Source organism: Chelonoidis abingdonii, chromosome 2 (assembly GCF_003597395.2).
Source record: "Chelonoidis abingdonii isolate Lonesome George chromosome 2, CheloAbing_2.0, whole genome shotgun sequence".
Taxonomy (NCBI): domain Eukaryota; kingdom Metazoa; phylum Chordata; order Testudines; family Testudinidae; genus Chelonoidis; species Chelonoidis abingdonii.
This window is the reverse complement of record NC_133770.1, coordinates 59,614,834-59,638,133: the sequence shown is the minus strand read 5'-3', so window position 1 is coordinate 59,638,133 and position 23,300 is coordinate 59,614,834. Positions and strand designations below refer to the sequence as shown.

The window sequence follows — 23,300 nt, the reverse complement described above, 5'->3', positions numbered from 1 at the left end:
TTCCTGTTTACCTGGCCACTGCATCTGAGTTCAGATTGCTGTCCAAAGCGGTCACAGTGGTGCACTGTGGGATACCGCCCAGAGCCAATACCGTCGATTTGCGGCCACACTAACCCTAAACCGATATGGTAATACCGATTTTAGCGCTACTCCTCTCGTTGGGGAGGAGTACAGAAACCGATTTAAAGAGCCCTTTATATCCATATAAAGGGCCTTGTAGTGTGGACGGGTGCGCTGTTAAATCGGTTTAACGCTGCTAAAATTGGTTTAAAAGCGTAGTGTAGAACGGGCCTAGATGGCTACATGTCATCTCTGGCTAGTAGGTAACTAATGAGTTTGAAACACCCCATCCCCGTGCTGGAAGCTAGAAAGATCTATTTTCTCCCTCTGTCCTCTCTTCCCAGTTCTTGAGTCTCCTGACTATTGGACAGAACTGGGTTCTGCTAGTGTCAGCAAACACCACGCTGCTGGCTGATATGAGAGAGTGGGGTCCTCTTCTACACTACCCATCTCTTCTGCTTTGTTAGGTCATCCTCTCCCAACAAATAGCTTTTAGTACTTGCCTCTACTTATGCTAGCTTTCTCCAAAAGTAGCAAAGTGAATGACATTTTTCCCAGTGTACGGCTGCAATTAATAGCACCAGTAAAACTTATCTGAGAGACGTCACAGTTTCATTTTTCTGATACTTAAAGTTCTAAGCATCAGCAAAGGCAGTAGGGCTGTCCACTGACTCAAAAATACAGCACTGTAGTAGTGAAAATCCTGTATGTTGTCTTCAGAACAATTAAGGGCTAGAGCAGGGTTTCTCAAACAGGGGTCACTGCTTGTGCAGGGAAAGCCCCTGGAGGGCCGGGCCTGTTTATTTACCTGCCACGTCTGCAGTTCTGGCCAATCGCGGCTCCCACTGGCCGCGGTTTGCTGCTCCAGGCCAATGGGAGCTGCTGGAAGCGGCGGCCAGCATGTCCCTAGGCCTGCACCACTTCCAGCAGCCCCCATTGGCCTGGAGCAGCGATTTAAAAAAAAGTCAAGTGTAGATTGTTACAGAAAACAATGCCTCCAACTGCCAGGGGAGTTCCCTGTTTGTCATTATGTGGATTTTTCAAGCACTAACCATATAGCAAGAACTCTAGTGGCAAATGATACTCCTCTAAGAGAATCTACCTTCCTGACTTCTCAGCGCAGCTCCTATCTGTCATTCGAGGGGGGGGGGGAGGAGGGGGCATTTTGTTAAACTATTCATTCATTCTGTATATATAGGTTTCTTACTTGACATAAATGTGTTGCCTACGCTTTTACATGTTTATTTCATCAACTAAACACACATACAGCAAACAGTTATTATTAACAGGCAAGACATTCATATTCTTTTATGCGATGAAGGCCTCTGCTTTAATAAAAGCCAACTGCTATAAGCAGCAAATGCAAGTTTTGAGGAGGATTCTCTCTTTTTTTGAGAAAATGTGCTAGATAAGGCAGACCACCAAGTTAACGTGTTGTTTTTTAACCGCAGGTTAATAAAACAGTTTTGGGAAACTGGAATTCTAATATTCCCTGGTTAAAAAGATACAGTGCAGGATGTAATTGGCAGTGATGTTGGATGTTATGCATATGTAGAAACTAACTCAGATACTCCAAAAATGTCAGTTCACATCAATTATGCTGTGAGCAATGTTTACTAGGAAAGAGAAACCCTACAACCAATTAATAATACTTCATATTTCATTACCAGTCTCCTAATCCCTGTGGCCATTTCTTCTCTCTCATGATTGGTTAGTTACAATCCAGAAAAGATAGATATTTTCAGAGAGGCCAGTAACATTGGTGATATAGTTATTCCTAAAGTCCATGATATATAATATAAACCAGTAAATATTCAGATGCACAGAAACCACTTTATCAGACATATATAGAAAACAGTTTCTGTTTTCTAGGCAGTTATTGATATAATTCTGTTCAATACAAGCTGTAATTACATAAGCAATTTTGTGGCAGGCATTCGGAAGTTGATGTGCAATCATTCAAAATGCAAACAGCAAAACAAAAATCTATATAAATGTGCTTTATGCCATCATGTGGCATCAAGCACTTGAATAATCAGCTAAAATCATCCTTCTGGGCTCATTAGGTAAATAACCTACCTGCAGCAGAGGTGGGCAAACTACAGCCTGCAGGCCACATCCAGCCCGTGGGCCTGTCCAGCCCAGCTCCTGGCCCAGGACGCTAGCCCCGGGCCCCTCCCCAGTTATTCCCCCTCCCCTGCAGCCTCAGCTCACCCCGCCACTGGCACAATGCTCTGGGTGGCAGAGCTGTGAGCTCCTGGGGGAGCGCAGCTATGGAGTCCGGCCTGACCTGGTCTCTGTGCTGTGTGGTGGCAGTAGCGTGGCTCGGCTCCAGCCAGGCAGCATGGCTGTAGCACCGCCAGCCACCAGTGCTCCAGGCAACTTGGTAAGGGGGCAGAGAGGGTTGGATAGAGGGCAGTTCGGGGTGGTGGTAGGGGGGAAACAGGGGGTTGAATGGAGACAGGAGTCCCGGGAGGGCAGTCAGGAAGGAGAGGGGTTGGATGGGGTAGCAGGGGGGCAGTCAAGGACAGGGGTTCCAGGAGCAGTCAAGGGACAGGGAGAAGGGGCGGTTGGATGGGGCAGGGGTCATCAAGGAACAGGAGGGTTGGATGGGGCAAGAGTCCTAGGTGGAGGCCAGGCCACAACGCCCCTCCCCTAACCGGCCCTCCACATCATTTACGAAACATGATGCAGCCCTCAGACCAAAAAGTTTGCCCGCCCCTGACCTACAGCATTAGAGCAAATATTAGTCCACCATTTCTCAAATGCGGCCACCATGGATGCATGTGGCCACCAGGGCGTTCCTTGGTGGTGGCGGGCGTATCAGCCTCTCCCCTTCCTCCCTGTTGCTCCTGTATGCACCGCCTCTCTAGAGATACAGGTGGGACACACACCACTTAAGCAGCAAAGTGAGAAGGCGAGTGCTGAGGTGAGCAGTGGGCAGGGGAGTAAGGAGGCAGGCAGGTGGGCTGGCGGGGGGGCTAGCTGCGAGTGGGGGAGGGGGAGGAAGCGAGTGGCTGGAGGCCCTGGCAGAGGAGTTAGGAGGCAAGGTGAGCAGTAGGGGGATGAGGTGGGAAGTGGAGGCTAGCTGAGAGTGGGGGGGTAAGGAAGCGAGTGGCAAGGCAAGCAGCAGGGAGGTGAGGAGACAAATGGCAAAGTGAGCAATAGGGTGAAGAGGTGGGCAGAGGAGGCTAGCTGTGAGTGGTGGGGGGGTGAGGAGCCAAGCAGCAAGGCAAGTGGTGCCCTGGCAGAGGAGTAAGGAGGCGAGCAGTGAGGCAGGCAGCAGCACAATGAGGTGGGCATGGGGAGCTAGCTGCAAGCGGGGGTAGCGGGCGAGGAGGTGAGTGGAGGGCAGACCGGGGGTGAGGCAAGCAGTGAGGCAAGTGGTGGGGAAATGAGGTGGGCGAGGGGGGTCTGACTATGAGTGGGGAGTTGACTGGTGAGCCACCAGCAAGCAGAGATTCTTGCAGCGGGCTGAGGTGAGGAGGGACACCATAGGTGAGCAGCAAGTGGGAGAGTGAGGAGGGATACAGGAGCTGGGCATGGGATGAGGAGGTGAACGGTGGGTCCATGGGCATCAGGTAGAGCCCCCTTTTGGAGAGGCTAGCCCCCGACTCCACCCCTTCTGCCCATGCCCACCTGTCCAGCAGCTGGAGCCTTGAGACCCCCTCCACTTCGAGCCACAAGGGCCCTCCCTCCTCCCTCTGTGGCCAGAGGAGCCCCAGGCTGGCTGAAGCCCCAAAACCCCCCTCCCCCCCCCACACACACACCCCTGCCTGGAGGAGCCCCCGGCTGGCTGAAGCCCAGAGCACCCCAGGGCCAGCCGCAGCCGTCCCTTCCCTCCCCAGACCCAAGCTACCCAGATATGTTTTTCATTATTAGGTGGACTTTTATTATGTTAAAGCATTTTTAAATTTACTTCAGAATTGTTATATAGATAACCACTTTTACTAAAAAAGCAAAAGAAATGATAAAGACGACAAGAACGTGCAAAGCACCTTATTTGTGTTTCTATTCTGTTAGATTCAGTAATGAATAGTGACAACTATGTAGCATTTTTATTATGCAGTTAGCAAAAGAAGTACATAAATAAATTACAATGATTTAGATGTGCATATTAGTTTATTAACTTTAGGAAAAATAATTTTAGGGAAAGTGTCAGTGCAGCCACCAGCAAGAGTTGGTGGTCGCACTTTGAGGCCAACAAAAAATTTGTTGCGAGAACCCCTGTATTCGGCACAGTGCTAAAATTTGCTGGTCACCTGCTTACCTAACAAAGCAATTTCACCATGATCATTTGGATGGCAAGTAGCCCATAGGAGCCTATATTCTAAAAGGAACATTGGTGGAGGGAAAAAAGGGGGGGAAAAAAACAGATGGAAGAAACAGGAAACAGTGCACAAACAATGAAGACATATCTTTGGGTATTACTTTTAACACTGATTGAAGGGTGTCTCAACTCAAAGCTTATCTAGTTGATCTAGAGAATCCAAAATTCAGAATTACACAAATACCTAGCTCATGCCCATTTTGGAATTAAAATAATTAAATAAAACAAACATGGTGGTGAGGTTGTTCCTTCTTCCACCAATAGATATGTTATGATATAGTGCTGAGGATGAAGATACCAGTGTATGAAGGGACAATAATGAAGACAGGTCATCACTTTGAAAAATTTCAGATCTAGGATTACAGAATTCTCCTCCTGGTGTGGACAGTCGTTTGAAAAATTGTGGAAAGAATTCAGTGAAATCAATTTGCCTCAGAAGTGCTCTGACTGTGGTGGCAGGGGAAAGCAAACATTTCACCTCTGTTTGGCATCAAATTAGTTGCTGTGAAAATTCTGATGTCATGATTGTAAGCTTGACTTTAGGTGGAGAACAAACAGCAGGAGTATATGAAATCAAACAAAGATTCTCCTTTCACAAAAGCATTTACCATTATAAAGAGTGAGTGAAGAGGAATACACTATTCTAATCAGAACGGACCAAAATCTACTTACAGTGGAATGAACTCCAACTAACTCCACTGACTTCAGTGAATTACAAAGGGTTTACACTGGTGTAACTGAGCAGAATTTGAGTCAACATTTCCCCCTTTAAGAAAGCCAACCTAAACTAGAGGTTCTCACACCAGGACAAATACAAGTAACACGGCTGACCTGGGCTAGCCATCTTGATTCACCACAAGTCTCAACATTCAGGTTTATAATATTCCAAACTGAATGCTGTCACAAGTAATGAATACATTTTTTGTGCATTTGTGGCTTCAAGCAACAGCCTTTTGGTAGCAGAGAGAAATATAACGCTATAGGACATATATTATGCCAGTAACTTACCCAGCCTCTGGAGAGGATAGAAACCTCAAAATTCTCATCTTCTCAGATATTTCTCATCTATTAAAATTGGATTCAGACCTCTTCCTTTTCTCCAACACCTTCCTCCCACAAGCAAAATCCTTCAGCAACGCAATTGATTTTGCATATACAAAACTGACATTGGGAACAGGAGTTTTCAATGTGAAAAGTGCACTGCTGGGGCTCCTGAAGTTTTCCTGGTGTCAGTAATATAGAATCTGGCCCTCATTATAGCAGAATCTCTTGGTTTGAAAAAGTTATTCAAGGAGGAGTTCATTTTTACAGATGTCTTAAAAAAATGTCTGTTAGTAAAATGTCAATAAAAGTAAAACATATGCCTTAAGAAATGTATACTTGTTTAAGCTTCTGCATGAGTAGTCCCAACAGAAGTGAGTAACTCACTGAAGTCAATGCAATTAGTCTGAGTTTACCCCCAGCTGAACAGATTTTTGGTTCATTCTGATTAGAATCATTTCTGTGTTCCTCTTCACTCTTTATAATAACTATTTTCACAAAAGCAGAATCTTTATTTGATTTCATCAGCTCCCGCCGTTTATTTTCCACCTGAAGTCAATTTTATATTATTGACATTAGAATTTTCACAGCAATCAGTTGATGTCAGAGAGTTAAAGCTTCAGCTAAGGATTAAGCAGCAGGAGCAGACAAACAATAAAGACAAGAGACCTTGTTTTCATGTATATGCATTCTGTAAGAAAAATTAATAACAAGAATGTATATATAAAGTTAGATATGCTTTTAACAAATATTTATTTCAATTTTTTCCATGATGCATCAAAACTCCAAAAATACCTTTCATGTAAAGATTGCAAAATAACAGTATAAGAAAAGATACTAAAAGTATTCTTGATAGAAATTGTAAGGTTCTGATATACATAACATTTGCTGAAACGAAGGTTTGCAACAGAACAGACACTGTGTTGGTATAGGAAATGCCAAGACAAAGCAGACTTTGGGTGGATCCCCAACATGTTTGATTATCTGCTTTGCTATGCTGTGCATGACAGATTGTTCCTTGTGTTATTTTTCCTGCGGTATATGGAACTAAATTTTCAACAACCACCACAAAAAACACACAAAATATTACGCTTTCCCTGTAAAATTTTAAACTTGAATAATCCAGTTTCCATTTATTAATCTTTTCCCACACTATACCTGAACTAAAATTGAATTCTAGATTATATTTGTCAAAGAGCTTAAATCTACAAACCGAAAATCATAAATATGTGATTATTATTAATACAGCCATATAAGGGTGTCAGGCACTTTACAAAACAAGTAAAATACACCTTCCCTAGCCCAAATTGTTCACAATCTAAGACCTGGTCTACTCAACTGCTTTGCAGGCTTAGCTACACTACTATAGCTATACCTGCAGAGCCACCTAGTAGACACAGGTTATGCCAACATAAGGCATTTTTCTGTTGGCCTAATAACATCTCCCCAAATGGCATTAGCTTCCCCAACAGAAGCACTCAGCTGTGTTTGCACTAGGAATTTGGCTGGCAAGGGTATGTCAGCTAAGGGGTATGGGGTTTTTTTGTTTGTTTTTAAACACCTCTGACTGACATAACTATTTCAATAAAACTTTGTAGTTATACCTATCCTAAGTTTAAACAGCACTACAAGTGATAGGAACAGACAAATGAAAGGGAGGATGAGGGCGACGATGATGAAATCATGCATTAGCTTTGCTTTATTACCCATGAATCTGATCGATATCTGTGAAAAGCAGAACTATTTATTATTTAATTGTAAATACAATCAGATCATATATTTGCACATGTATAGTACATTAATGTGACAAATTTCAGGTTGAGAAATAGTTTTATACTTTGAAGTCTAATAAAATAACAGTGTAAACCTTAAGAGCTAGAAAGCAGAGTGATTAGCATGTCCCTTCTCTAATTTGTATCTGCCTTTCTGTATTACTGACACAAAAACAAAGCCAACTGAGTTGTGGCAGAGTGTTCTGGATCACTTTAAAAACTGTCTGGGTTCTCCAGAACTGCATGAACACATACACATTTTAACTACTACTATTTCACCTACACAAGTGGGAGCCCTACTATAGGTAAGGCTGGAGTACGGTTACTTGATGTGGTGGCAAAAACCCCATAAACTGTCAAAGGCTAAAGCCTCGTCTACAGTAGAGCTCCCACCACATTAACACCAGCACAGCATCAGTGGGAAATTGTAGAGTAAAATTCCCTAGCATAGCCTGCATTGTGAATTTAAAGATGACATCATACTGTTTCACTTCGCTTATGGTACTGTGGGTCTGTGGATCATCCATATTGTTAAGAAATTCCATCCCTAGTAGAATGCCTTATTCAGTAGGAACTTACACTGTTACAATCTAAATTGGATGTCAGTACTGAGTCCATTTATTTTTTTAAATTACTTGAAAATTTTCTATAGGAACAGTACGATATGGCAGCAGGTTTTCAGGTATGAAATCAGCAAAATAATGGGGCACTTTAGAGTGGTTTGTGGTTTTGTGTGGGGTTTCTTTTTTATTCGTGTTCATTCAAATCCCAGTAAAAACTCTTTAGGTTGCATCTACTTGAAGTCTGTAATGACAACTCATACGTGCCAGTTGTTCCTTTTTTTATTGCACATTCTTGCTACCATGAGTACTCAGTTAAATCCTAACATACATCCACCCCGTCACTCCAAAAATTACTCACAGACCAAGGAATTTCAGCACAGTTAAAGGTGTGTGCCATTTTTCTACCCACATCAATGCTGTTTATAACATTCAAATGTCAAGATCTATCAACCAACAGTAAATTGCAGCCACTGGGTACAGAATGAAAGAGTCAAAAGGAACACAACACAATGGAAATAAAACAGTGGCCTTGGGAAAGTGTTACAACTCTGCTTCAGTCAACTTGGACTACTTTGATATTAATATATTTTTCAGTCTGGGGATGATAAAGGCTAAATAATCTGTCCAAACTCAAAAGACGGAAAACATAAAATAAAACTGTCAGCTGTGGTTTTCACAAATAGGGGATGGAGATGGGACTAGACTGTTCATTTGAGAGTTATTCTCCAAAGATACCACCAAAGGCGTCGGGGAAAGAGAATTGTTTAGTACCAGACAATTTCAAAGCCATGCATGGTCATAGCTTATCACAAGACAGTGAGAGAAAGAATAAGTCATTTACTGACAATGTTGTCTCTTGCAGCAGTGAGATGGGGAAGTGGATACTTGCACAGTTCCAGTGCTTCAGCTACCTGACTCTGCTAAAGAAGGGAGTAGGTTTGGTTCTAGAAAACTACTAAATAAAACACTGTCACTAGAACACAGAACCTATGGACAGGGTCCCATGCCACAGAAACAGAATTTGCCACGTAATTGTTCTTCAGCATGAGCTTTTGCTTTTAAGCTATATCTTACATTTAAGGTTGTGAAGAAAGCCTCTCCTCCCAAACGTGAACCAAAACAGTTTTTCCATGTGCACAGACTGAAAAAGTATTTGAGAAGTGTGAATCACTGAATTCATCTAAGTTGCATTATTTCTAAAGCCTAATTATGTGTCTAAAATGTCAAGATTACTAGCTATGTCACTGCTAATCATTTTAGCAAATAATCAACTACCGTAATTATCTTAGTCCTAAGACACATCTCAACCCTTCTTGTGCGTGAAAAGACTTAATAGTCACCTACTCAGATGCTTAGATCTCCAGTTTACCCCCAACAATTTCTAGATAGCTACACATGTATAGTTATTAATTATCTATATAAAAATCTGCAGCACACTGAAAATTTAAGAAGTTAGGGGCAGAGTAAGAGAAATGAACAACACAATCATTAACAGTAAAACAGTCAATTTTATATTAATTTCAGTAAATATCTTCATTTTTTAGTTTACCTGAATCAGTCACACGATGTCCAGTCTGCCATATTGGAAAGCTAAAGAAATCCTGTTCCACGTACCGCCTGATACGTTAGGCTTTGACTATAAACATGAAGTCACCAATAACCTTCTCCCACACACCTGCAGAGGTCTAGAACTGTGTAGGTAGGGCTACCAATTTCTCCCCCTTTTCCCTTGTCTCCTCTGAACAGATTATGTATTTGATATTGTCAGGGCCAGTGCAAGGAAGTTTCACGCCCTAGGAGAAACTGCCACCTTGCGCCCCCCCCCCCGCCCACCAAGCCCTGCGGCAGCTCCACCCTGAGGTGCTCCCCCACGGCAGCTCCCCAGCCACCGGGGAGCCCTCCTGCACCTCCCCACCCCAGCTCACCTCTGCTCCAGAAGCCCTGCTGTCACTCCCATCACCAGGTTCGTGTCACGTGCGCTAAGCAGAGCTGTGGAGCTCTGCCAAGCTGCCGGCGCCACCACCAGCAACAAGAAGAATCACATGGGATGGAACGGCCGCTGCGCTCGGTGGGAGAGGGAATCTGAGCCACTGGCAGGCAGCCCGAACCCCTGGGCTGCCTTCTGCCGGCGGCGCGCTGACCCAGAGGAACCCCTGGGCTGCCTTCTGCCGGCGACTCAGACTCCCTCTCAGCACAGCAGCCACTGAAAGGCTTTAAAAAAAAATTGGGGTTGCTGCTTTTTGGCACCCTCAAATGTTGGCACCCTAGGCAACCGCCTAGTTGGCCTAAATGGTAGCACCGGCCCTGGATATTGTCTATTTACCATGTTCCTGGAGTTTACCTTTACTCTCAAATAGAACAACCACTAAGTATAAACGCCACTAATCTGTCTCCTCATCTTTCTCATTTTTCTACGGTTTCGCTGCATGACCTCTCTGTTCCTAAGGTTTTCACTGCATGACTTTCCCAACCCTAATTCTTTCTTCTGGCCAAGGGTAATTCACCCTCTTCTATAGCATGGTTGGAGCTAACAAGATCCATCTGCTAGCATGACTCATCACTTAATTATAATGCACCTTTATGGAAGGCTCAACGATCTGACATCAGGATTACTTAGTTCAGGAGACCTACGTTCCTAGGCATAGACCTAACGTAGATCATCCTGTTGCAATGAATTTAAAGATGTTCACTGTGTGAAAGCCCTTTTTAAAAAGAATTTCCAACTTCCAAAGCTCTATGAAGCATAGAAACAAATGGCTGCCTATAAGCAAGATTTCTACTATGGGGTAAGAATCACTACCAATTTATTTTTCCAGGCAGAGTCTTCCTGTGTTTTTGGGAACTAAAAATCAACAGAAGAGTAAATACAACATGTAAAAACTTTCACCAAGAGCTTCCTATAACACATATAAATAAAAGTTACTATATGAGAAGAGCATATCCTCTGCTGGATTGGGAATAAATTGAACTAGAGAAATTTGAAACATTGTATACCTACAAATCACCAGCTTTCTTGCACATCTCATCTAGCTAGCCTATCACCTAATTATTTTTAGGATGTAGTAAGATGAGGCCCTGAAACAAACTCTTGTGTCAGAGGCCTAGTCTGAGGCCAAAAAGCCTGAAGCCTGAACCAAAAGTACTTCCAGGCATTACTAAGCAAAAGCTGGGCTGTGAGCCAGAGGCAGGCCTCACTCACAGAAGTGGCGATAAGAGGAACTTGTGCCAAGATGACATCAGGACACTTCACAGACATAACAAGGAACAGGCAGGTGCATCTTAAAGACAGGACAGCATGATGGATACATCTGTTTGTCTGGAACAACATGATCAAAGGGGAGACAGCACCCTAATGAGCCAAGAAGCTGTACCTAATACGTCAGGAGGGATGAGCAATCTGTCCTGTAACTGTATAAAAGTAGGTCCCGGAGTGCGCATCTTTGTCCAGCCTAGGGGGCAGTGGAAAGTCCTGGCACTGACTGAGCTGTATCCATTGCCAGGGGGCACGTACTCACAGTATGTCCTGTAGAGTCTATAGGAAACTATTACTGTGCTTCGTTTGACGACAAAACTGGCTCAGGTTCCTTCGTACCTTACTAGAGTCTGTGGTCTTTGGGGGTTCTCTCGGGGTTTGCTGTGTCTGCTGTCTGCACAGAGCCAGGACAGCACACAGAGGGAACATGCACGCAGCCGACTGTTATCATCGAACAAGAGCAGAGCACCACACCGGTAGCTACTGACAACAAATTTAGAAGTGTCCTTAGACATCACAGAACTGGAATATAGTCCACACGTACTCCAGGGAGAACCAATAATTTTTTTTCATTTGTCAACTTACTTCCAATGTGGCACTGTTACTGGATGTTTCAGTTGCCTTTGGATGGATAATCAGTATTTCCAGAATAATGAAAACAACTAACAAATTGGAGAAGAAAACTTATTTTTCAGTGATCACTTAAGCATTCGAGCAAATTGTTTCTCTACTCAAGCCTATGTTTAAAATATTCACCCACATCAATCCCGAGATGAAATATATGGTATCTCTGACACTCAGTATGGAACTGTCTTATTTGTAGGCTCTAACAGTGACACACACATAGATGACAGTTTATTGCCTTCAGTGCAGCACAAATAAGAGTCCTTAAATCTGAGCAAGCAGAATGAAAATTTTATGAACAAACTGAAAAAACATTAAAAGTAAAGAGGCAAGATGAGCTTGGTAATCACTCAGTGCACAAAGCAATCCTAAATAGTCATTTATAAGGTGGACAGAAAGCGGGCTAGATCATCGGGCTCAACAGCTACAGATCAACAACTCGATGTCCAGCTGGCAGGTGGTATCAAGCAGCGTGCCCCAGGGGTCTGTCCTGGGGCCAGTTTTGTTCAACATCTTCATTAATAATCTGGATGACAGAATGGATTGCCCCTCAGCAAGTTCGCGAATGACACTAAGCTGGGGGGAGAGGTAGATAAACTGGAGGGTAGGAATAGGGTCCAAATTGACCTAGACAAATTGGAGGATTGGGCTAAAAGAAATCTAATTAGGTTCAACATGGACAAGTGCAGAGTCCTGCACTTAGGATGAAAGAATCCCATGCATTTCTGCAGGCTGGGGACCGACCAGCTAAGCAGCCATTCTGCAGAAAAAGGACCTGGGGATTACGACAAGCTGGATATGAGTCAATAGTGTGCCCTTATTGCCAAGAAGGCTAACAGCTTATGTTAATGTGGGCTGCATTAGTAGGAGCACTGCAGGCAGATAGAGGGAAGTAATTATTCTCCTCTATTTGGCATTGGTGAGGCCACATCTGGAACACTGTGTCCAGTTTTGGGCCCCCCACTGCAGAAAGGATGTGGACAAAATGGAGAGAGTCCAGCGGAGGACAACAAAAATGATTAGAGGGCTGGGGCACATGACCTAGGAGGAGAGGCTGAGGGAACTGGACTAATTAAGTCTGCAGAAGAGAAGAGTGAGGGGAGATTTGATAGCAGCCTTCAACTACCTTAAGGGGGGTTCCCAGGTTGTTCTCAGTGGTGGCAGATGACAGAACAAGGAGCAATGGTTTCAAGTTGCAGTGAGGGAGGTCTAGGTTGGCTATTAGGAAAAACTTTTTCACTAGGAGGGTGGTGAAGCACTGGAATGGGTTACCTAGAGAAGTGGTGGAATCTCCATCGTTAGAGGTTTTTAAGACCTGGGTTAACAAAGCCCTGGCTGGGATAATTTAGTTGGGGTTGGTCCTGCTTTGAGCAGGGGGTTGGACTAGATGACCTCCTGAGGTCTCTTCCAACCTTAATCTTCTATGATTTAGAACCTGATAAAGAAAAATAAACAGTTACTTACCTGTACAGTAACAGCTGTTCTTCGAGATGGGTTGCACACCTACACATTCCACTGTAGATATATGTGCACCCAATTCACTCCACTCACAGACTTTTCCCAGTTGTACCAGTAGACAATGCATGTGCCCCCTTTTTCCTCATGAGCCAAACCAAAGGCATTTTTAGCTTGTGATCCACTATGACCCCCAGATCACTTTCTGCAGTATATGCATGGACAGAGCTATGTAGGTATATGCTAAGGTTCTGGTATGTCTGTACTCTGCATGCCTAAACAGTCCCTCACCTGTTTACCTGCTATTTATATCTGTGCTAGTCAGGCATGCAGTCGCTGTACAATACATGCCACTATAAGCACAGACATGGCCTTAGACCTGGATGAGATAACAGATTTCTAACAACAGGAATGCTGTTCTGGATACAGGACTTCACTCTTTCTCAAACTAGCTAATCAACCTGGTAGGGGAAAATTTGAATTCCTAGACAGCATAGATGGCCCACCACCACCATTTTGTAAATATCCTTGAGGATGAAGAGAGACTGAAGGGCAGGACTGTACACTAGTAGTACATACCATTTATTATGAATCAAAGAAGCTTTCACTGGACAGATGAATTGTCATGTGAAAGTAAGTGTCCTGCAGATTGAGGGCAGAACATCCAGTATACAGGGAAGGGATAATAAAAGCAAGGGTTACCATCCTAAACTTGATTTTTTTGATAAATCAATTCAGCATTTTTAAGTCCAGAATGGACCAAAGACCATTTCTTTCTGTGAATCAGGAAGCAGGCTGAGAAACTTTCCCCTCTGTGTTGGTAAGGAACTTCCTCTATTGCTCCCAATTCTAACAAAAAATGGGACTTCCTGAAGTCAAAACAATCTCATGAGACAGGTCCCTGGAAAGGTATAGGGAGGGAAGTAAATGTGTACCCCTACTTTACTGTGCAGAGCACCCAATTCATCCAATGTAATCTCTGTCCACACACTAAGGGTACATCTTCACTAGCAAAATTAAAGAGCTGCCACAGCAGTGCTTTAACGTGGCTGTGTAGTCGTGGCACCAGCGTTGGGAGAGAGCTCTTCCAGCACTATAAAAAAAAACAAAAAACCAACACCATGAGGGGAGTAGCTCCCAGCACTGGAAGAGCAGCTCCCAGCACTGCTGAACTGTCTACAGTGCTGAAACCTGCAGCACTCAGGGGGGTGTTTTTTCAAACTCCTGAGCGAGAAAGTTGCAGCACTGTAAAGTAGTAGTGTAGATAAGGCCTAAAAGAGAGATGTCTCCCAAACGTGGGGGACAAGGGGTATGATGCAAGAGATGAGACAATTGGTATATTGTCCTCAACAAATGTATCAAAACACTATTCACAAGTCACCAAAGAATGGAAAGATTCGCCAGCTACACAGGATGCCTAAGGGCAACGTTTAGAAGGTCTGTCTTCTATGGGGCTCCTGAAGCCTCTGCTGGTAGTAATGCCTGTACTGCATTTGTGGCTTACACTGCTTCCTCTTTGTTACTCGAGTGTAGACACACAGAGAACACAGGGTTTCACAACAGTCTTTCAACATATGTATTGCATTATCAGTCTTCTGGGAAGAACAATTTAGCATTTTCAAAAGTAGACCTTCTACTGTGTTTTGCAGCTCTCTTGGAAAGCCAGAGGCCTGCAATCAAGAACAGTGTCTCACTGAAATGCCTGTAGCCATAGAACAAGACACAGTATCGGATACGTCAGTCACTGCTCGTGGAGGGATGTGCAAGCAATGAGATGACATTTCAAAATTATGGCCAAAACCAAATCCCTGTGTTATGAATGGCCTGTGAATTTTGAAATTGCTGACCAGTTAATAATTAGACAACAATGCTAGAAAATTTGATATCCTCATATGAAGGCTATGGTGGTATATGCCTTTCTGACATACAGGTCCAGTCTCCTATAATTTGTATCTTTCAGGGTGGCCTAGGGTGAGGCTACCTTGAATGCTTGTTAGCTGCTGTGTCCACTAATGAATCTGGGATGGGAAGGGTAAAGAAAAATGCGATGTCGTGTGGAGGAACCTAGTAATATCTGTTCACCCATTTGGGAGCGAGTGGGATAGAGGCAGATGTCTACCAAAAAGTCTTCATTAATGGGAAGGGCAACCTTTCCAGGTGCAGGAGTTTCAAAATGTTTTACTGTTTGTGAAGACTATCTTGCACATGTTCCACTTGTATTCACACAGATGTGGCCACTCTCTTAATGAGGTCCAGAAAAACTGTGAAGTCTTCAGAAGGAGGCAATGTTGACTGTGGAGTGATTTCTTCTCCAGATGAGGCTGAGATATTTGAGATGAGGGGACAGGAAAGGTTTTTCCAATGTCTTCTCTGAGAGTTCCAATAAAGTGGGAAGTTGAGAAGACCTTGTCCTGAGTAGCCAACGCGGGCCTAGAAGATTTAGAAGCAGGGCAAGGAACCTGATACGGTCAGGGAAGAAAGTTCAACCCTCCACCATGGACTGGAAAGTTCACAGTGCGTTCACAAAGACCCAGCAAGAGACCATTTAAAGTCTTCTTAGTAGAGTTGGGGTTCTGTCAGCCTTGTGCCAGCACTAAGCAGAAACGAAGGTACTTCTGTAGTCTGAGAGCATTTAATATTCAGAAGGGGAAAGTCTGCTGCAAATAATAGAGATGTGGGAGCCAGTGGCTTGCAATCACAGCAAAACAGCTTCTTTGAGCCTTGAGGAGACTCTTCTGGGCAGTCTGGGGCCTGGCAAGCAAACCCCAGTTCATTGGTCTCTCTGGAATCCACTGAGATGTCTCAGGAGGAGGATAGGGGAACCCAAGCCCTCTCTCTCCATTGGATCCCAGTTCAGGGCTTGAGGAGAAAGAAGTGAGGGGCAGGCCCTTCTAGCTGCCACTCCAGAACAACCTCCCCTGGACCACTTCCTACCTTCCCAGTCTTCCCTTCAATTTGAGGTGTGGCCCCAGCCTTCTGCTCACACAGTCTCAGTAGCTCAGGGCTTCAGTTGTGCAGGGTAGGGGATGCTTCCCAACTCACCCTTAGAATCCAGTTGCCCCCTCCCCGCTTTAGTCAGGGGGAAGAGGAATTCAGGCTGAGTCTTACTCATGGTCTTGGACCTTCCCCTGTAGATTGCTCTGCCTCAGTGGCTGCAGACAGTCTGCTTTCTTGCAGCCAGTCTCTCATCCATGCTGTTCCCGCCTCCCCAACTGAACTACCAGAGTTCCTTTTTAAGCAGGTCCTCCATAAGGAGCAAGCCCAGCAACTGCTATGGGGCAGGGCTTTGTTGGCCCAATACTGTTCTTTAGTGTGAGTCTGTAAATTCCATCACACTCTTCCCCATCCAAGCTGAGCACTACAGGGTCAGCCTGCAAAAATGAGTTCTGTCCCGTGAAATGAAATCCACATTCTTCTAGTCAAATTCTGCTCGATACAGTACCTCAAACTCGTACGGCAGTAGTGAAAGGTACCAGTATATAATCTGTGGGTTGTGGTCTTTCATGGCATTCAGTCACTGGAGGTGTGCCTGATCCATCATGAGATGGAATGGCTGTCCCCATAAATAATAGCAGGGTGCTTCAATGGCCCATTTTACTGCCAAGGCCTCCTTTTCTATCACTGAGTATGCCACTTTCTGGGAAACAATTTCCAGCTGAGGTAAAGGATTGAGTGTTCTCCTCCCTTCACCTCTTGGGACAACATGGCCCCCAGACTGATATTGGAGGCATCCATCTGCAAGATGAAAGGTTTCAAAAGAGTCAGGGTGAAACAGGACGGGATCCCTGACACAGTTGATCTTTTCACTGGACCTTCTGGGGGGCTGCATCTTTCACTAGGTCCATTAGCAGAGTCACAATCATTGCAATATTAGAGATAAACCACCAACAACAGCCTGCCAGTCCAAAGAAGCTTTTCACCTACACTTCATGATAGGTTAGGGGCTTTCCTACCAACAGCCACAGGCACCGCCCCCCCCCACTGTATATCCCAGGTACATCACCTTTTGATTAGGTAGGTGGCATTTGGTGAAGTTAGTTGTACGTCCAGCACTTCCGAGCGCCCACAAAACCACTGCAACATGTTTTAAACGTTTATTCCAGGACCTGCTAGAGATGACAATGCCATAGTTGTATGCAGCTGCATACTGATCACGAGGCCAAAACCTTTGTCCATAAGCCTTTGGAAGGTGGCTGCCGTGCCACGCAGGCCAAACGGCATTATCTTAAATTGGTACAGGCCAAACAATGGCTAGAAGGGTATGTTTTCTTAGGACTCTGGAGTAAAGGGGATATGCCAGTAACCCCTGGATGGGTCAAGGGTGGTGACATACTTGGCAGCCCCTAACCTCTTGAACAATTCATCATTAGGTGTCAACCTGGACACAAACAGTGACCTTCCAGAAGTCTGTGCAGAAACTGCTCGATTAATCACATTTAGTTATCAACACTATAGGGCTTCATCACTCAGTGACTCTTCAACCACCCCAAGACCTAACACAGCTTGCAGCTCTTTCTATACCATTTCCCACATACACCTTGGCAATGACCGAAAGTTCTCGCATCCTTTCCCCCGTTTCAGTCTCTGTGATGGAACACCAGGTGAGTCTGTCCCAGAACTACAGAAAAGACTGGGTGAGTTTCTGGATCTCCTGCATTAGCTCCATCTGTGGGAACTCCCAGATACAGATTCCTTGTTGTATGCCTGTGTTTGCCCATTATATGTTGGCTAGATTTTCACATACTCCTCTAAAGGGTCTTTAACTTCTCTCTCAGCCACAGCACATACCGTACCGAGTTCGTGACTTTGGAACTTAGTTCCTTCCACATCTCCCCAAGGAGGTCTACTGTTCTCCTCATCTGTCTCTATAATTTAAATGGGGAGAATCCATTTTGACACTTGAGGAACTTTGGGAATGGCAAAAGAAGTGATGGAATTAATTGGTTCCAACTGTGCAGTTCCAAGGCCACTAACTTCTGCATACTTTTCAAGGTCTTATTAAATCCCTCTACCAGCCAGTTAGATTCAGGGTGGCACCCTGACCTTCTTAAAGCTTTTATCGTCAATACTCTACTCGGTTCCTTCATAAGTTGGGACAAAGTTGGTGTCCTGATCTGTTATTAGCTCCAGAAGGATCCCCACTTGGTTGAATACTTTCATGAGCTCCAGGGTAGCTGCCTTCATGGAGCAGAGTGGACTTGCCTCAGAGTACCTTGCAGTATAGACTAACATAACTAGAATGTGCTGGAATTCAGGTGCATTCTTTTCCAACGGGCCCACCAGGTCCAACAGGGTCCCTTCCACGGGGAGGGGTATCAGCAGGGCGCAGGGTACTTTCCCTTGATTTGTCCACTGGCATTCCGGGCAGGAGACGCAGTACTCTCATACCAGCCAATAGAAACAAAGTAACTTTGTTAGGAGTTTTTTCCCCCCCAACCAATGTGCTCCTCACAGGGTAGGGCATGTGCCAGGTGTAGTATTTCTTTGGGGTACTTTTTTGGGACAAGCAGTTGCACTTTAACCTTCCCCATCTGATGGGCCTTCTCTGCTCTATATATTTTCTCTTACCTCTAGCTTGAAGTATGGCCGTTGTTTCAGGAATCAAGGTTTCAGCAACTCACGATTGACTCAGGTGACCTGTTTGCAGGTGCTTTCCAACTTTGGGTCATTTATTTGTTTTTCAACAAAACACAGATTGTTAGAAAACATGTCAGTCGTTGACAGCTCACTTAATTCCTCCTATTTGTCCCCTCTGGGGAAAGTCCATGCCATGCCATGCCACTCAAGGGAACACCCTTGCAGGCTGCTGTTCATTCTCCTGGGTACTCCTCCTCCTATGCTTGCTGTGGCTTACGGCTCTGCTCTCTTTCCATCTCTGGTGTTGGTAGCAGTCCCTCCTAGAGGTTCCCTGATCTCAGATCTCATCAGGTACCTAAAAAACCCCCAGTCTTGCCTGATTATCACCATCCTGCATAGGGAGTATGCCCAGCAGCTGCTGAAAGGCAGTGCCTTCTTGAACCAGTACTGTTCCACATTCCTTGTACCTTACTATGGGCTCTGGAAACCCCACATCAGAGCTTCTCAAAATTAAAAAAAAGGCACAAATCCTTTTAAATGAAAAGTGGTAGGCAACTTCAATACAGGGGTCACTACCAGCCCTCCCTCACTTCTCAATCTATTTAGTTAGAGCACATTTACAAAACAGCTAAAGTTTTTTGTTTTAAATTATGAATGGAAGAGACTATGGCAAAGCATGGCAATCCAAACAGTACCAGTAAATAAAAGCTAGTGGACAGAAGAGGTAATCTGGAATGTATGGGTACAATAAAACAGAATCCACAAGCACTTGTATATTTATTATAACAGCAGCAACAAAACAAGACATACATTATACATCTATGGACTTCATTGATTTTTGAAACTCAGTGAGGCAATTCACGCCACTGAAACAGTGGAGCAGGATTTAAATGTCACAAAAATATGTTTGAATAAAAACGATAATGATCTGATTTGCACCTACCAATGGAAGAAAATTCAGTTGGTTGATTAAACAATCTCTTAAAAGATTACCTATAAAAGAAACAAAAAAAGAGCACAAACTCAATATATCTTGAAAATTCTTATGAAACATCAAGAGAAGAAGAGACTTTACTTTCCTGTTTTTGTTAAGCTTCTCAGGTGACTAAGGCTATGTCTACACTACCACTTATGTCGGCAAAACTTATGTCACTCATGGGTGTGAAAAAATACACCCCAAGCGACATAAGTTACACTACCATAAGCACTGGTGTGGGCAGGGCTATGTTGGCAGGAGAGCTTCTCCCATCAGCACAGAGCAGCTACACAAGATCTTACAGCAGAGCACCTGCATCAGTACAGCTGTGCTGCTGTAAGCTCTCTAGTGTAGATATAGCCTAAGAAATGCATATTGGAAGCTCTCTGAGCCCTCAGTTAGAGGAATAGAGAGTTGGATCCTTAACAAAGAGCACTTGATCCTTGAGTATTTTAATAGAGAAGGTTCAGAGAAGAGTCATAAGAATTATTAAAGGATTAGAAAACATGCCTTATAGTGAAAGATTCAAGTCTACTCAGCTTGTCAAAGAAAAGGTTAAGGGGTGACTTGATCACAGTCTGTAAGTACCTACACAGGGAACAGAAATGCAGTATTAGAGGTGTCTTCAATCTAGCAAAGTATAGCAAGATCCACTGCGTGCAAGTTGAAGCTACACTGATTTAGTCTTAAAATGAGGCACAATTTTTTAAGCAGTGAGAATAATGAACCATTGGAACAACCTATTAAGTGTTATGATGAATTCTCCAACACTGGCAATTGTTAAATCAGGACTGGATGTTTTTCTAAAAGATATGCTTTAATTCAAACAGGATTTAATTCAGGGAAGTCCTATGGCCTGTGTTATGCAAGAGGTCAGACTAGATCAGTGGTCCTCAAACTATGGGGCAAACTCCCCCAGGGGGACAGAGGAACGTTCAGGGGGGTGCAGTGGGGCCCAGGCCAGTGCTCACAGGGGGAGGGGAGGGAGCACCACCCAGGCCTGCTCTGCCCCCAACTCTGCTCCAGCCCCAGCTGCCGCCCTGGTTCCCAGGAGGCGGCACAGACAGGTTCCATTAAGGGGGCAGGGGAGCGCAGTGGGAAAAATTTGGGAACCACTGGACTAGATGATCACAACAATTCCTCCTGGCTACAAAAATAAGAGTTTTTAAAAATCTGAATGAAAGTTACTTCCCCTCTAAATTTATCAGATTACACTTCCTAGGTACTTGTGATGCCATAATACAACCAGTTCTCCAGTGAGCCAGAGTTTTCTTAAGTAGAAAAGATCTGAGTTCAGGGTGGATTAACTACACCTCTACCCCGATATAACACAAATTCGGATATAACATGGTAAAGCAGTGCTCCAGGGGGGCGGGGCTGTGCACTCCTGTGAATCAAAGCAAGTTTGATATAACTTTTGATGTAAATTTCACCTATAACATGATAAGATTTTTTGGCTCCCAAGGATAGCGTTATACCCGGGTAGAGGTGTAAATCAAAGTAACTTAATTCATCAAGCAGGAAACCTCGATTTAAATACTCAATTTTAATACTGATTTGCATTTTTACTTTGTTTTTATCCTAAAGAAAAGATTATTTTTATCAGTTGGCATAATGTGATATACAGGGAGATACACAATATCTATACAAATTTATTTAAGTAATTTTATAGATTAACAAATTTATTAAAATTCTTAACTTTAATTATGTTAGAAAATGGCAAACGATGCATTTCTTATTCACTAGATAACGATTAACATTTTAATTCATGATTTGTGTCAAGCTGCATTTGGACTGAAATTGGAATTCAATTAAATACTGCATGTACAAAAGCAGCATTTTTAAATTGTTTTTATAGTTGAATAAAACTACCTTAAATGTGCTGTATACACAAGAAAAAAAAGTTTAACATGTTTTGCATCTAAAACCAGCTGATTTATTATACAGAAAGTATTATCTGTAGTTAATGGATTGAACTGAAAGTTTCTGGTCACCATGTACTTCAAGATTTTAGAATTACAAATCTCATCCTCTCAACTTATTTTAATCATACTGGAAGAGGAAAACAAGCTTTGTAGCTTTTTCAACTCTCAGTTTCTCAACTTTGAATGAACTAGGTATTGAACTGAATTAGCTAAATAAACTAAAATGAAGATAATCTCTGCACACCTGCAGAAGAGGATACTGTTGTCTACAGCTGGTTTAGCAATTCAAGACACTCTAGCCAGGTGCTTAGCCAATGACTTCCATCAGCATAGTAGACTGACATTCTTTAACGTTTTAGCAGCAAACATATACTGCCTGAATATTTTTAATTTAATTTAAATGATTTTAATAAATTATAAGTTTGGGCTTTAACCTAGGTTGTCAGTTTCAAATTTAATTTTAAATAGGTTTAAAAAAATTCATTTCACTTTTTTTTTTTTTAAATCCACTCTGACTAAATTACTAATGCGGGAAGCAGAAACAAGAAGTGTATAGGTCTTCTTATATAGCAGAAGAACAATAGAATGGCACAAACTTATATTTTCCCTTTACAAATCCTTTAATCCATTTCACATCTATGAGGTAGTACAGGATATGGTAGATTAAAATTCCAGTTGACAATTTAACTTTAACAGTCTCTGTTGTATTTCATGGATCTGTTAGTTTTACATTGGGCCTTTAATCCATCCTCTTATAACTGCAATGCAATTTCCTTTTGATGGATGGGTGTAAATAGGTCTAAAGAGTATATATGCATATTTAGTAAAATTTCCAACTGCATATTTTCACAACCCTTGAACCTTGAGTCTTAACGAAAAAAACCCATCTACTTGAAAAGTAATTAACTCTATGAGCATAAAAATAAAATAGAACTGGACATATTATAAATGAAGTCTGTTAAAAGTACTTTAAACAAACCCCAAAGGTGTTTCTGACCAACAGGTCAGCAGACACCTGCAACCACAATTTGTAACTTTCAGTCCTGAAAAATAACCTCAGCAGTCTCTCTTTTTTTTTTTAATTATATAGTGATACATTTAAAATAATACCACAAAGGTCAGACCTCACAGCCCATAATTCATGCAGGAAGCATATTTTAAAACACAGCCAACCTGGGGAATCCACCTACCAATTGGGTAGGGGTGACTGTTATACTGCAAAGGTTGCGATCTCCTGATCTCCCAGGGTGGTAGCAGGCATCCCTGTTTGAAACTGCAGCGTACCCAGCAGCCAACCGCCCCACACAAACTCTTATTGTTGTTACGCTACACAACTAAGCAGCCACCTGCTTCATCACAGCCCGTGAAACAAGGGCACCGCAGGACTAAGCCATTAGTTCCCACCTCCCTGCAGGGCTGTCGTGCCCGGAGAGCTCCTACAACCACCACCCACAATAACCCACCCCAGCTCCAGAGGGGCCAGGCAGCTCGGTGCCCGGCTGATGCCCAAGACAATTTGCGGAGGAGCATGTCCAGTATGGAGGCACAACCCCCCAGCTAAACTCCCTCCCGCTTCTCCCTGCCAGAGGGTCCCCACCGCCCTTACCTCTGGGGGCTGCCGGGCCGCGGGAGCACTAGCCGGCACGCAGCAGCCACACGCACAATGAAGCGGCGAAGGACACCACCGCACGGAAACATTAGCGACCCAGCTGTTCTCCCCCGCC

The 23,300-nt window shown here is 43.7% G+C and overlaps 1 protein-coding gene across 1 annotated transcript in view; it reads right to left on the bottom strand.

The window, feature by feature from the left end:
- BZW2 (basic leucine zipper and W2 domains 2) overlaps nucleotides 1-23,273 on the bottom strand; it is an 89,033-nt gene extending 65,760 nt beyond the window's left edge. Inside the window, exons 1-3 of the mRNA XM_075062385.1 lie at nucleotides 23,183-23,273; nucleotides 20,162-20,239; nucleotides 19,619-19,668 (exon numbers count right to left, since the gene is read on the bottom strand). The gene's annotated coding sequence lies outside the window, so the exon portion shown is untranslated. The remainder of the gene's footprint in view (nucleotides 1-19,618; nucleotides 19,669-20,161; nucleotides 20,240-23,182) is intronic.
- Nucleotides 23,274-23,300: the final 27 nt, after the last annotated feature.